The sequence below is a fragment of the Dromaius novaehollandiae genome, chromosome Z (assembly GCF_036370855.1).
Source record: "Dromaius novaehollandiae isolate bDroNov1 chromosome Z, bDroNov1.hap1, whole genome shotgun sequence".
NCBI lineage: Eukaryota > Metazoa > Chordata > Aves > Casuariiformes > Dromaiidae > Dromaius > Dromaius novaehollandiae.
The window spans coordinates 80356150-80370037 of NC_088132.1; the positions used below are offsets into that span (position 1 = coordinate 80356150).

At 39.1% G+C, this 13888-nt stretch overlaps 1 protein-coding gene across 1 annotated transcript in view; it reads left to right on the forward strand.

Moving 5' to 3' along the window:
* Positions 1-942: 942 nt before the first annotated feature.
* The window catches only part of LOC112994496 (urea transporter 2-like), a 320633-nt gene continuing 307687 nt past the window's right edge, over positions 943-13888 (forward strand). The window contains exons 1-2 of the mRNA XM_064502569.1: positions 943-1071; positions 4959-5063. The gene's annotated coding sequence lies outside the window, so the exon portion shown is untranslated. The remainder of the gene's footprint in view (positions 1072-4958; positions 5064-13888) is intronic.

The window sequence follows — 13888 nt, forward strand, 5'->3', positions numbered from 1 at the left end:
AGAAATTGAGAAAAGGCCTTGATGTAATGATACCTCTGAGTTCTCAGAAATAAGAACAACATTGCCAGGATGGTTTAAAACCCTAGCAAGAGTGGTTTGGAGGTAGAGGTAATGCTTTTTATGAGGTGACTTTTGCTATAAAGTCACAAATGTGATTCACAGCAAGACATGTCCATAAAGCCCTGTCTAACTCCTCCTTTCAGCAGGCATGAAAAACCTCGCTAACTGCAGCAGACTTATTTTGCCCCAGATTAGGAGTTCTCCATCTTCTGTTTTGCCCTTTGACTATAATTTGTGTTAATCTACAAACATCTGAGGCCGTGTGCTGAACTTTTTTCCCATTTTGGGGGGGAGAGAGGAGACCAAAACCTATTTCTCATGCTAGGAAAGTGAGGTGCATGAGCTCTTACCTCCAATCAGACATATAATCTCTCATAAGTAATTCCTGAGTACATAAACTTTGTAAAATTTTAACCTCCCTGAAATGAGTTTCCTCCTTTCTCACAATAAAGAAGGGATTTAGGATTGCCCAGGCAGAACTTCAACTTACACCCACAATCAGGGGGATCAAGATATAGAAAATGAGGGCTAAATTCTTAGCTGCTGTAAAATAGCCTGGCTGTACCCACTTCCGTGGGGCCGTGCTTTTATTCCAGCTGGAAATCTGGTCTAGCTGTAGTGAAGTACCATGGCGTTTAGTAAAAATGCCTGTCAATTAATTAAATCGGCATAAAAGATTTTTGCAAAGCAAGAACAGTCTCTGGCTTATTAACATCCAGTCCGTTATCTGGTTGTTCAAGTAGAACATGATGTTAACATGAATATTGTGCAATTTGATATTAAATGTTCTGAAACTCATTGTTTATGTGATGGTTTTGTGTACCTGATTGCAAAACTTCATCTATTTTGTATGTGTCACAAAAATGTTTTCGTATCTGCCATCTTCTTTCCACGGCTTGACCAAGGAGCAGGCATCTGATGCAGACATTTGGCTGTCTCTGCGTACATATATATATACACACAAATGTTACTTAATGCCTCTTTCTTAAAGAGTAAGGAGCCGGCTGTGAGGTAAGATGCATCCATCTAACAAATTTGTCTCTATTTTGCATAAGTTTGATAACATTAACTTTTTCTTTCCTGAAATAAATATGGAAAAAAACCTTGATTTTAAGAGCTAGTGTTTATTTATAATGTTTAAAATCAATTTCCAGATGCATGTACAGCTTTCTCCATGACCAGTGACAATCTGGACAGAACTTTTTAAAAAGCTTAATATTCTCTGGTTATTACTTTATTAGATTTATTTTTATTACCTTTATGTATTTAGCCTTTCAAGAGTTTTTTGGATTGTCACCCAGTTTTACTGTGGAAAACTTATTTTGTAGCCTCGATACTGTATTTCTCTTTTTTTCCCCTCTCTAGGGCTTACAGTTTAAAAAATTGCACAGCCTCTTAGGAAAAAAAAAATCACTTCACTTATGCATACAGAAATAATAGATTATGCAGTTCTGAATATAAGACTTTGGGGGGAGGTCTTTTTGGCTTTGTTTTTTCTTATCAAAGAGAATGAGTGTGTCAGACAGTCTAACATATGAATTTGTAACTTGGTGCTCCTGTATGCCAATGGTGTGGTTGTTTAGTGCATGCTTTGAGAGCTGATTTTAAAGGTCTTAAAGAGTCGGCTTTAATAATTCATATTGATTCAGTAGGGGATGAAGATGCTTGACATGTTAAGTGATTAGCATTTACATTATGAACATGTTAATTACTGTATTTTTAATGTCGTTAGCTTTTATAAACCAAGAGAAGAGTATTCTTAAAGGGACACTGGTAGATCTGGAACACACCGGGAACCAATGTTATACACATAGTTTTTCCCCTTTTCTCTTTTCACTCTCTCCATTTACATTTCAGTACAAATGTTTTATATGTTTGGCTTTTGCACAATGCGTGAACATCGAGCCAAAATAAAGGGCCCAGGAAGCAAAAGAGACTAGAAAGAAAGTATTTGGTCATTCAGTTTGCATTGATCTATGGTAATCCAGTGATGAATGGTGTTATAGCTTCCCCTAACTCATCTGTGCACACAGCATAGGAGACCGTTGCAGCTGCTTTGGTTTTTGGTTTGCGTTAAAAGCCTTTATCAGCAGCAGTGTCTGATTCGCAGTGGTGACTATCAAACTAGCAGCGCAAAACAATTTACCGATATGCTCCCCTCTCTTTACTTTAGAAAAATGACTTAGCTCCAAGCAATCAAAGGCTGTCATGCAATAAAGTAAAAGGGAATTTAGTTCTGAGGAATGCAGCTTGATACAACATCATGTCACCGAACGGGGAGCTAATCTTTTCCTGTATCTCTGGGCCGTTTCCCCCACAACTGGACAGTGTATTGGCATGTAACATCTTGAGAAATTGAGAGAAGTGAAATCTCGGTGAGACTGGGGGGGAATGGAGACTTGCAAAGTGTGCTGAGCGAATGAGGCAGTGGTGGAGATAAGCTGGGCAGTAAATAAGGGAAGTCTACCAATACTGGACAGGGACAGAAATTACATAGCAAGATCTCTATGTCAGTACAGGGGATGCAGAATGAAATGAGGCAAGGAAAAGTATCAGATGGAGGTGAAGAAAGCCACCCAGATCAGCCTGGGATTCCTGCCTGTCTGAGATACGCCTCTAGCCCATGTTCTCATAACATCCCACCGTTTATTCCCACAGCAGTCTCCGATGTAGGGAGCTCCAGATGAAGAGCATAGCTAAGCAATTTCCCTAAATGAGTAAGGAAGGTTTCGGTAAGGCACAGATCTGAGTCTGAGTCTAGCAATTCACAGGGTAGCATCTTTACCTGGACATAGGATCTTGGCCATCGGTAGACCACTCTGGCCACTGAACGGTCCCTATGGATAAAGCATTAGGTAATATGCTGTAGGAACCATCCTGCCCTGGCCAAGGGCAGATAAAGCAAGTAGCCTGAAGGATATTTTTCATTTGTAACTCCTGTGCTTCTGACGCTGAAATAAGCTCCATGCAGACTGGACCCTTTGGGTGCGAGGAGTCCTACTAAGGTCGAACAGGGGCTCAGCCAGCTACAGACCTGGAGCTACACTCAGAGGCCAGATAGGAAAGGTTATACCACTGAAGACAAGATACTTCCAGAGAAACGCATCCAAGGCTTTTCTGTCCTTAGACCTCTTCAATGTGTTTTGGCCACTGAAGAACATCAGCGTGGGCACAGTTTTCATTTAAGAACTCTGTAACCATCTCTTTATGTATCCAGATATTTTTAAAGGCGCCTTAACATAAAAAGAGTAGTCATGGTTCTCATTCAACTGGAGGGGTCATTCAAAGTGCTCTTGAGTACTGGCTGAACAGGTTTTATACTGCAGTGGAGGTATGAAATGGTATTAATTAAAACTGGAGGAGGAAGGCAAGAAAGGGGAAGGCACAGAGGACCAGCCCATGAATTTCAAATTTAAGGGAAGATTTTTCAAGTGGGGATTAACCATAATCTTGGGATTGCACCTTCTAACAGCATGGCTGGGCATGCTGGCCTGAAGTGCCTTGAACTTTCATCCATATCTTTCAGAGTTTGAAAGCCTGGGGCTCTAAGAAATGCTTCTGAATTTTCTTTCTCTTGGTCAGTCTTGGTATTTCATATCATTTTTAATCTGTAGGAGGGAGGAAGGGAGGAGGTGCTGAAAAGCTCCTGGAAAGCAGAATATTTCTGATTTCTTCAAGCCAATCAAATGATGGAAAATTCTCCAAAAAATTGGTACGGTGGTTTTCAAGAAAATTACCAACTATTCCTAAAAAATCTCTAAAATCCTGAAAATAACTTTAGATCATGAGATATTTTTTAACAAAGAACAACTTTGTGTCTCCTCTGTTCTCTACTATCATACCTGTCAGGGCTGCTCTTTCAACTGTTTTTGTTTTCCTGCAGCCTCTATAATTAATACCGAAAGCATTTTTTTTGGCTTAGCATTGTTTTTCTTCTGTTTGTAATAAAAACAGATACTGTGTTATCACCTGAATCCGGGTCTGTAAAAAAAACATCAGGCAGTCTGGAAGTTGCCATTATAGATGATCCTTTTCATGGGGAATATATATCCTGCTTCTTGGACTCAGGGACCAGCAGCAAACAGAAAAATTGAACTCTCTGAAAATGTTATTGCCTAGTTCAATAACAAAATGTTAATAGCCAGTTTCCCCTCCTGGAAGCTGTATGCTACATCCTAGCATGTGCGTCTCCAACCTATCCAGCTAATAATCTACCGCAGAGTTTGCGATTCCAACTCAGTAAGTGTTTGTATAGTCCAAGACATCCTTTGATTAAAAACCTTACATAAGGCGATTGCAGGCTGCTCAGTACAGTTTTATGTGAGCAGATTAACAGCATTCCTGGTGGGTTCTTATTTCTTCTCCCAGGTTTTTAGCCTAACACCTTTATTCTTGTCATCTTATGCATGTTCTAAAGGACATTTCTCACACATCCCTAGTAGTCTATGAGTCAGTATTCAACTTGAAATTAGGCTCCTGAAACTATATCCAGGAATATAAATACAGTCACAGTTTTGCAAAGTGTTAAATGTCCTGTAAATGTCACTAAACCAGAATTTTTTAATTAAATTAGTTCATAATATATAGCTACTTTTCAGGAGACTTTTCTCTGAAGATGTGCAGGAGAGGAATGAAAAAGGCAGGAATCAGCAGTCAAAACCAAAACTTTTAGTTGCCCCAAACTTCTGCATCGTCCCTGCTATTCTCATTGATGATAGTGTGACGTTTTCTTTTAAACAAAGCTAAAACCCAGGTGAAGGGTCTGACAAATAGTAAGTACGAATTTGCATCCTTTTTTCCCCACTTTTTTTTCTTTATTCTTTTTGTGTTTTGGTTTCCTGGTTCAGGAAAGGTCTGTATTCTGGACAACAGTTCTTAAACATATGCTTATTCTGCAGCTTTCCAGGTGTTGTCTGCTGGGTTGGATTTCCTGTCCCCATCACTGACCACCAGCTGGACCTCCATACCATCTCGTCTTGAAAGTAAGAGGCTCTGAGCAGCCTGTGAGTAGAAGAAAGAAATAAAATGCACGGGATAGATGAAAATGGCATAGCCCCAGGGCCCAGCAGGAGATATTTCTGGGTTCTTGCAGAGTCAAGATGATAGATTTGAGGCTAAAGCTGTGTCTGGAGTTGAATGTGTTTGGATGTGTTTATATGTTCCCCCAAACACTGAGTAACTTTTATTCCACTACAAACAGGAGGGCAACTCTTTCTGCCAGTGTTTCTGCTCTGATTTACAGCCTCTGTCCTTCTTGTTTTGTTTAGCTCAGCTGGAAAGAAACTAGAAAGAAATATTGAAAATATGTAGGGTAGAAACTGAGCTTGGGGAGTGATTTTTCATTTGCTATTCTGGGCAACACCAGCAAGCCCAGCTCCCTGCACTGCATAGGTACATTCAAGATCAAAAGCTTGTTCAGGATATGCGTTTTGGACCGTGTGTGCAGCAATTATAATACATTCCCCAGTCTAACAGACTGACAGCCGCAGACACAGGCCACTCTGGAGAAAATAAGGCCTCTCATATCTTAATTCCCACTTCTTAAAATCCTGCATATTAGGTAAACACCTAACTTCATACATAGCACTTTTTTTTCAAATTGATTCAATTTAGAAGAGTACAATTTTTTCATGTCAACCGTTGATAAAGCATCCTGCCATTGCAGGCCCATTTCATGTGTTTTTTTTTTTTTTTTTCTAAATAGGGCTAAACCTACTGAATTCTGTAAAGTACTGGGAAGTCATGGGTGCCCTTACTCACATTAAGGTAGTATCAGTTACCTCAGGGAAATCAACTCTCACAGAAACAGCCACCAAGATTTTATAGAAAATTATAATCTTTCCCTTTGAGTGTAAAGTAATCACTATCTAGTATCCTAGTCTCCTTACCGTGAGATGAGACACATAAAAGATAGCTTTAATTTTCTAATCAGTGAATTCTTCCAGTCTGTCTAGAAAGTATAGATATACCAAGTAATTTATATAGGACTATTTGTTTTTCCTCTTAAACCCCATAAAACTTTTCCAGAAGAGCAAACTTGAAGCACAAATCATTTCAGATACGGCTCTTCCTTGTTTGCATATTTGTTGGTCCAAATCATTTGTTTGGTTTTGGGGATAGCAAGCACTTTTTGACATTGTTTATTTTGGTCCAAACTTTGTTTCATAATGATATATATATATTTTTTCAAATAAGTGCCTTAATAACCTTTTGTTGGTTACTAATATTGGGTACATTTGCTTGTGCAGGTAGTCTCTGGGTGCAGGATGGTGTAGGCAGATCTTGATTTGTGCTCATAAACATGGATTTTTGCCTATGAAAATGACTGTGGGAACAAATTTTCAAGTATAGACCTAGGCTAACTGTAGCAGCCATAACAGCAGATGATAAAACTTTGCAGAGGTGAGATCTGGTGCTGCTTGTCTTTGTGCACATTTGCACAACTGGAACACTAGGGACCTGACCAATACACAATACTTGCAAAGCCATTTTTTTCCTTTTTTTTCAGAACATCATGTCTGTCCTTATCTTTATCCTCTGTATCAATCTCTCCCTATATTAAGACAGAAAAGTTAAGACACAGTATTGCTTTGTTTCCAGGAGCACGCTCAGACTAGTCTTCCAGACTAATTTTCTGCTTGGGTTAGTTTCCTAATTATAATTTGTGTTCTCATCATGTCGTGGAAGAGTACATTTTAAATGAGCTTGCAATACACAGTGTAGAATACCAGCTTTATAGCACCGTTAGTAGTCCAGAATACCAATTTTTAATTTGTCGTGATGCAAATGCCATGAAGATTACAAGTGCGCGAGGCTGAGATCTGTTTTTTCCAAGCTATTTGTAAACTGAAGCCTCAAGTTTCACTTTCCAGCTCCATACATAAGGATGTTCATCTACCTTTGGACAATCAGAGCTGTGCATATTACGCATCATGTAGGATCTGTCAAAACACTGCTCAGTACATGGAAAGGAAAAAAAATTGCATGACTTGTGCCTCCTTTAGCCTTCATATGCTTGATAATAGGTTTTAAGTGGACTGTTTGGGGGTTTTTTTACTGATTACCACAAAGAAGTGTTTCATTCTCTAAATGAATACTAGAAACATTGCCTGGGAATAGAGAACACATTTTCATTGCATGACAGAAATATGATACCTGATTCTGGCATAGACTAGAAAAAGCTAAAGTTCCAGCTCTGAACTAACCACCCACTCCTGGGAAATAGCCTCATGCAAAATTTTCTGAGACATCTCATTCTAACCAGTTCCTGAGAGTCTACTGAGTCTGGAGAGACACTCAAAAATAGTAGCGGGCCATCTATGCACAAAAGCATGTGAAATGGGGAAAATAAATGTGATATGGATACATATACAGATTTATTTTAATATCCTTGCATGTACACCTTGCTAGCATGATTGACTTAATATTATGTAGTATCTACAGATCCTTCATTGACCCAGGGTTTTACAGTGAGCAGGCCCATGTTGCCTATGTGGTGATGCTCACATGAATACTTACTTATTCTTACTCTAAGAGGACATATCCTGCTGTAGGCCAGGACAAGAGGCAATGTCCTCTCGACAGCGTTGCTGTGCTCGTTGCAACACCAGAGCAAGGACAACCCCAGGTTCTGCATGCCCCTGGCCCTGCTTTGCATCTGCCACGCCTGAGCATGTGTGCTTGGACCTGGTTAGTCTCTGAACAGCGATATTTATGCCTCATCCTTTGTAACCATGTAGGCAAAAATCTCAGTGTAGCCCTAGTGGATAATAGTTATAGGCCATTAGTTGCAAGTCTAATTCAGTGTGAATGTATGAGATAGCGTGAGCTCTTCTGGTCCCAGTATGGCCATATTGATAGTGAGGATTTTGCTTGACAAGTATGAGTGTTTTAGAGCTGGATATGGATGTTTTCTTTTGTGTTTTGAAAGACCTGGCTGTTTTGACTGCGTGCATGCCCTAAGTGCTGCTTTCGCTCCCACGGTGCAAGAGGGGAGCTCCCCATCATCTCCCCCATAGGGAATCATCGCTAGGAATCCTACTGGTGTCAAAGGGGAAAAAATAAAGACACCTCTCTCTCCCTCTCGCTGTAACCACAGGCCTTGTCCACTTGTCCAGGCTATCAAAAGAGCCCCAGCCTGTTCTAGAAATAACTCGTCTAGGGGAGCGCGTCCGGGACCACCCAGCCCTGCGTGGTGGGAGGGGTGTGCGAGGGCCGCGGGAAAGCGTGGCTCCGCGCCGCGGCCGGCTGCCCTGCCTCCAGCAGCTGAGCTGTGGAAATCACTTTGACGTAAATCTCTCGGCAGCTTTTTTGTCTGAAACAAATGGTGCATAAAGGAAATGCAAAATTGTTTGGTGGACAGGATTATCTATGTGTTTACTGCTCTCAGCACTTTTCTTTTGTCTTTCGGCTGTGTAGCTCCCATTGGCGTGAATAGCTGTGCGAGGAGTTAAAGCTTCTGAACATGAGTAAGGTGTATGGCAGCTTTCTCTTTAAACCTGTGACAGCTATGCAGTTATGCTTGCAAGACATGTCAAGTTAGAAGAATTGCTAGTAGTAGAAAGTAATTATTTTTCCTTTTCATAGCTCCCTGTTCAATGTTAACCCAAATGTAAACTTTCTATAATTCTCCATAATTATCATCACCCTGGATGTATTATTTTTATTTCCACTTGCTATTTTATATATACCCCCCACACACATACACATACTCGTAGCACCTTGTAGCACATGTCTTTTTGTACCCTATCCATTCAGGTCTATCTTGCTATGTTTAATTCTTTTGCCATAATGTATTTATGATATACAATATTTGTATAAAGATTCAAATCAATGCTTTTCACATCAGAGCATCATCATTCAAAAGGATAGCACAAATCAATAATTCATTAAGCAAGAAGGAAATGAGGCACTTCAAATTGTTGCTCTTTTCCCCTTTAATACTTCTAAAAGAACTGAACAAAGAAGCTGCATTGTTCCAATGAAGTTTGTTCACTTTTTAAACTAAATGAGACTGAATTACTGCCTCTGATGGTATACAGCACAGTATACATCACAGTACAAGTACCAGAACTGTAAAATTGATATAATGCAGTTTTCAATTTGCTAAAAGTTCTGATTCATTAAAAATATTCAATGTCATGAAAAGATTCAAAAAAATATTGGAGGATTTTAACCATTTTTTCAGGTGGAACAAAACTGCTTGTTCGATCATAAATAAAATGTTTCACTTCAGTTTGGAAAGATAATTTTAAAAAATCTAGTCTAGAAAACAGCAAATAAAACAAACTTACGCTTTGAAATAGAGATATTTTCATTAAAAATGGGAGAGATTCAATTTGGGCACTGTTAAGGAGTGTAATGCTTCATTTTGTACAAGTTTTGTTTTGGGTTTGGATTTTTTTTCTTGAAACCATCAAAGGAATGGATGTAAATTTGTGACACATTTGGTCAGCTCAGCCCTTAATTTTTCACTGACAATCAACCTTGATTTGTCTGACTCTAGGGGGATGAGCAGAAAACATCATTCTCTGGTATCACGGGTAAACTGAAACCCAAGGAAGAGTCTGCTTTGCTTTCTCTCCGCCGCGCCAAATGCATCAGCTAATCTGGTGATCTCCTGCCTTCGGAGATGGACTAAATGGATGAGACCATGGAATTCAAATGCACCTTTAGCACTGCTCATTTCCTAATTCACCAGCAATAAAGTGGTCATTGCTGATGACACAGGGAATTCCTTGTGGTTTTAAAACACAATGACAGTGCATCCACCAGGAACCGCAGAGCATTAGCCGTTGCTTTCACTGGGGATGAGAGTCCTCTATTGATTGGTTTTCATTGCCTGAGCTCAATAAGGCTTTTATTTATGATGACATGGTTTATGATTGCTTATTTATCTGCTGTGGGTAAAACCAGCTTAGAATCAAATTGCCATATTTACCAAAAAGGATATTTGGACTCTTGAAAAAGCTACTTTACCGCCACAACGCTGCCATATCAGCCATATATCAAAATGGGACAGAGCAGAAAAGCTACCCACACGGGCCTTGAAATTACCCCATTTCTTTTCTCAGATCTCCCCATCCCCATCAATGAGCTTCCCCAGGTGTTAAGCCAAAGGGACTCCTTTTCCCAGGGATCCTGTTCCACTTCTTTCCAATCTGCTCAGCGTTTTTGATCCATGCCAGTGGCCCAGTAAGAAATTTTGTCTGCCAATGCAAAGTTACAGCAGAGGCTGAAATCAGCACAATCACTGCTGTTATATGCTTGAAAGCTATCTCAGCCTGATTAACAGCTAATGGGTTCAAAAAGTGATTAGACAAGTGCAGGGAAAAAAAATCCAGTAAACACTATTAAATACAGAGATGTGCAGCTTTGGGTCAAGAGGTCTCCAAGCCACATCACTGAGATCATACCAGGGATGACTTTATGCTTCCCCTGGGAGTTTGCTGTTAGTCACCATCAGATATGGGATACTGAGGTAGATGGACCTTTGGTCTGACCTGCTGCAGCTGGTTTCTTGTTCCTCTTACAAAAGGAAGTTCTGACCTTTGATATCATGTAAACAGAATAGAAATGCACATGTATTGTGGTGACGTTTGCTGAATGAATGTCCATTTAGGATGATCATGGGTAATCCATATTAATGGAAACAAGCCAAGACAATATCACTGTTTGTGCTGGTAGCCTCTTTACAGGATTCTAGATAGGATCAAAGTAATTGCTCTATAAATTAAGCAACTGGTAATAACTAAAAGTGGAAAAAAAACTTTTAATTTTCTGATTCATATCTTTAATCAATTGCAACATGGTACAATTGCATTTTAGCAGTAGTTTTCCAATCGTTTGCTCAATAGAGATTGCTCCGTTGCTTTTGACTGACACAATGTTATTGCATTTTTATTGACTTTTACGGTAGTTTTTACAACATTCAAGGTGCATAAGTTAAACAGAAAAGTAGCATAGTAACATTTCAAGATGGAAGGAGGCCATAAAGATGCAGAGCAGGTATAATTTAAAATAACAGGAAATTACAAATTACGGATAACTCCCTTGCCCCCATACCTAGTTAGTCCTTCTGTACATGTTTTCAGAGTATGTCAGTAAAACATGAAATGTTTGCATACCATAAAAAGTTAATGGATGATGGAGCTGGCAAATGCTTTAGGATTATTTTTAAGATTATTTTAGATATGATTCAGCTGAAATTCAACTGAAAACAAGCACTTGCAGAGGACTTCTGAGTTGTAAAATTTTGAATTGTTTAGAGAGCTGAGTTTTGGTCTAAATCGAGCAAAGCCAATACAAAAGACATGGAGATTTAAGCATATGTAAGAAACATAAACATAAACATAATCTTGGAATCAGTCAAACACAGTCTCTGAAAGTGCTCTGAAAGCAAGCTGTTTCAGAGAAGCCATTTGGGTTCAATAGAATGTGCTCATTGCCTCCCTTTATGAAAGAGTAGTTATGTGAAAAACTTCAAAGCATGTACTCGCCATGAATTTTTTTTCCTTTAACTGTATATGTACTTATACACACTCTGACTGCTGCTTGCAACTGTGCCTTTTTGTTCTCTGAATTCTGTTAAGATTGTGTCCTTTAGGATTCTCTTTCTGCTTTTGGAGAGCACTTTGTTACCTTTTCTTAGGTGAATGGCATTCTAACTGCTGAGCCCCTGTAGAAGAAATCTTTAAATATTATTACCAATGATTTCACAGAGTTTGTGATGTCATCTTTTGATGTCTGAGTTTCCCTACATATGAAATTGAAGTAATATGTTACAGGATCACTTTGAGTTCCATTGGCTGATATTTGTAAGAGTATTTTAGACTTACAGTAAGTTAATAAAATGGTGCTCAGTTGTTCTTTTTCTAAAGAGAAAAGAGTGACTTTCTTATCAAATACAGAGCTTTTGTGAAAATGTTTCATTTCATATAGAGCCTTTGGACCAAAAAAGGTTTTGCAGTCAAAAACTTAAAGTATTTTCTGTTTTCAATCAGTGTGGACATCTCTGTCATACACAGCCTTTAGGTGTTCCCCAAGGGTTTTCCCCAAAGAAAGGTCACCAGATGCCCAAGTATGTGTTATTCTCACCAGCCTAGAGTATACCAGGATTTCCAAAGTCCTCATAGGACCTAAACCTTAATTAGAGTTTCCAAACTAAACCCAAGAAGTGAGAGGAAATATCCCATAACATGGTGATATGAAACACCTACAGAAAAGGGAATCCCTGTGGCCAAAGGGAATGTTTAATGTAGATCTGCCTTCCTGTTAAATGTGCTACATGTCATATCTGGTAGCAAATAAGATTACTTAGAAGGGTGTTTCAGCCCTATCAAAAGCTTTGCCATAGATACAGTTTTTCCATTTCATTTAGCTGGACCCATCAGAAAGTAGCAATAATAATAAAAGGAAGATTACAGTTGTCTGTTAAATTCTGTAGAGATTTCCCATAAGATGATAGCAAAGGCTTTGCTTCTCTTCACAACAAGGCATTTTGCCAATTAAGCATTATTATGTTGTCTTTACACATGGGACTCACTGCAGTTCTTGTGACCACTGAACTTTATCTCAGGCATCGACTCATATCTTATTATGATCAAAAATGCCTTGTCATTAATCCCATTACATTGTTCTTTGTCACAGGATAAATTCATCAATGGATGATCTCACCCTGTATAATCTCGTTAGTTTAGCATATTTCTTATCTAGATATCCTTATCATAATCTTATCATCACAACCCTTGGGAAGTTTGGCCCCAGCAGTTCTACCATGAACATTGTTTTAATATTTCACAATTTGATAAGAAAGTTATCATTTAACCCTCAATTGCCTCTGATGAGACAAACACAAGCTCTAGAAACTGTGCTGCAGATTAATGCACATTATGGATCTCATTAGTTTCACCCTAGCAGGAGCCTGATTTTTACAGAACTGCTTCTGTGTGTCTCTATTTTTCATAAATTCCAGGATAGATGCATAATTTTCAGTCTGCTGAATGCTGACTATATTCCTCCCAGCACCTTTTTTTTTTGATAGAACCTGCTCAGTTTTACTGATTTGTGCCTTTCCTCAGGACAGAGTCAAAATTTCAGTTCTGAAAATATTATCTGAACTGCCATTTAATATCAGATAAGCTTGAACTCCATCAATAACCTCTTTCAGGAAATAAATCTTCCCTGAATCTAATTTTCTCTTTCTGCAGATGTTCTAAAGTACAGTAATGCCTGTTTCACATATAAGCCCTTTGTTTCTGGGTCTAGTCTTTAAAAGCTCAATAGAGAAGAAAAAGTTGCTAATGTTACACATCCTGTACAAATAAATAAAGAAAGAAGCCCTAGTGGTTGGAGCAATTGGCTCTACAGCACACCTAGGTTCAAGCTGCACTGTTACCTGAACGGATTCAAAATAAGACCTCACAGCTCCTACAGCGAGCCCTACAGCAAGCAGACTGTGCTGCGGTAGATTTACCCCTTTTCTGCAGTAACAGTGAAGCTGATCAGAAAATAATCCAAGATGTTTTGAGCCTAAAAGAGGCAACAAGTGACTGCAGAGCTCTCAAAACTAGTGTGGATGGTACTTGCTTTGGAAAGGAGATAGATCTGCAGTATCATCTCTGTTTCAAAGGCTGTTCAGGTATTTTATCTAATGATGCTTACATGTAAATTCTGCTCTCCCTCCGGGTTAGATTAGTGCTCTTGGAATAACAAAATGAGATTAGGCACAAATGAGTATGCAGATTTATTTCTCTGCTCCTCTGAGGTCTCATAAGGTTCCATAAGTTCCATAAGTATATGAACGACCACAGTCTGCTTCTGGATCTGT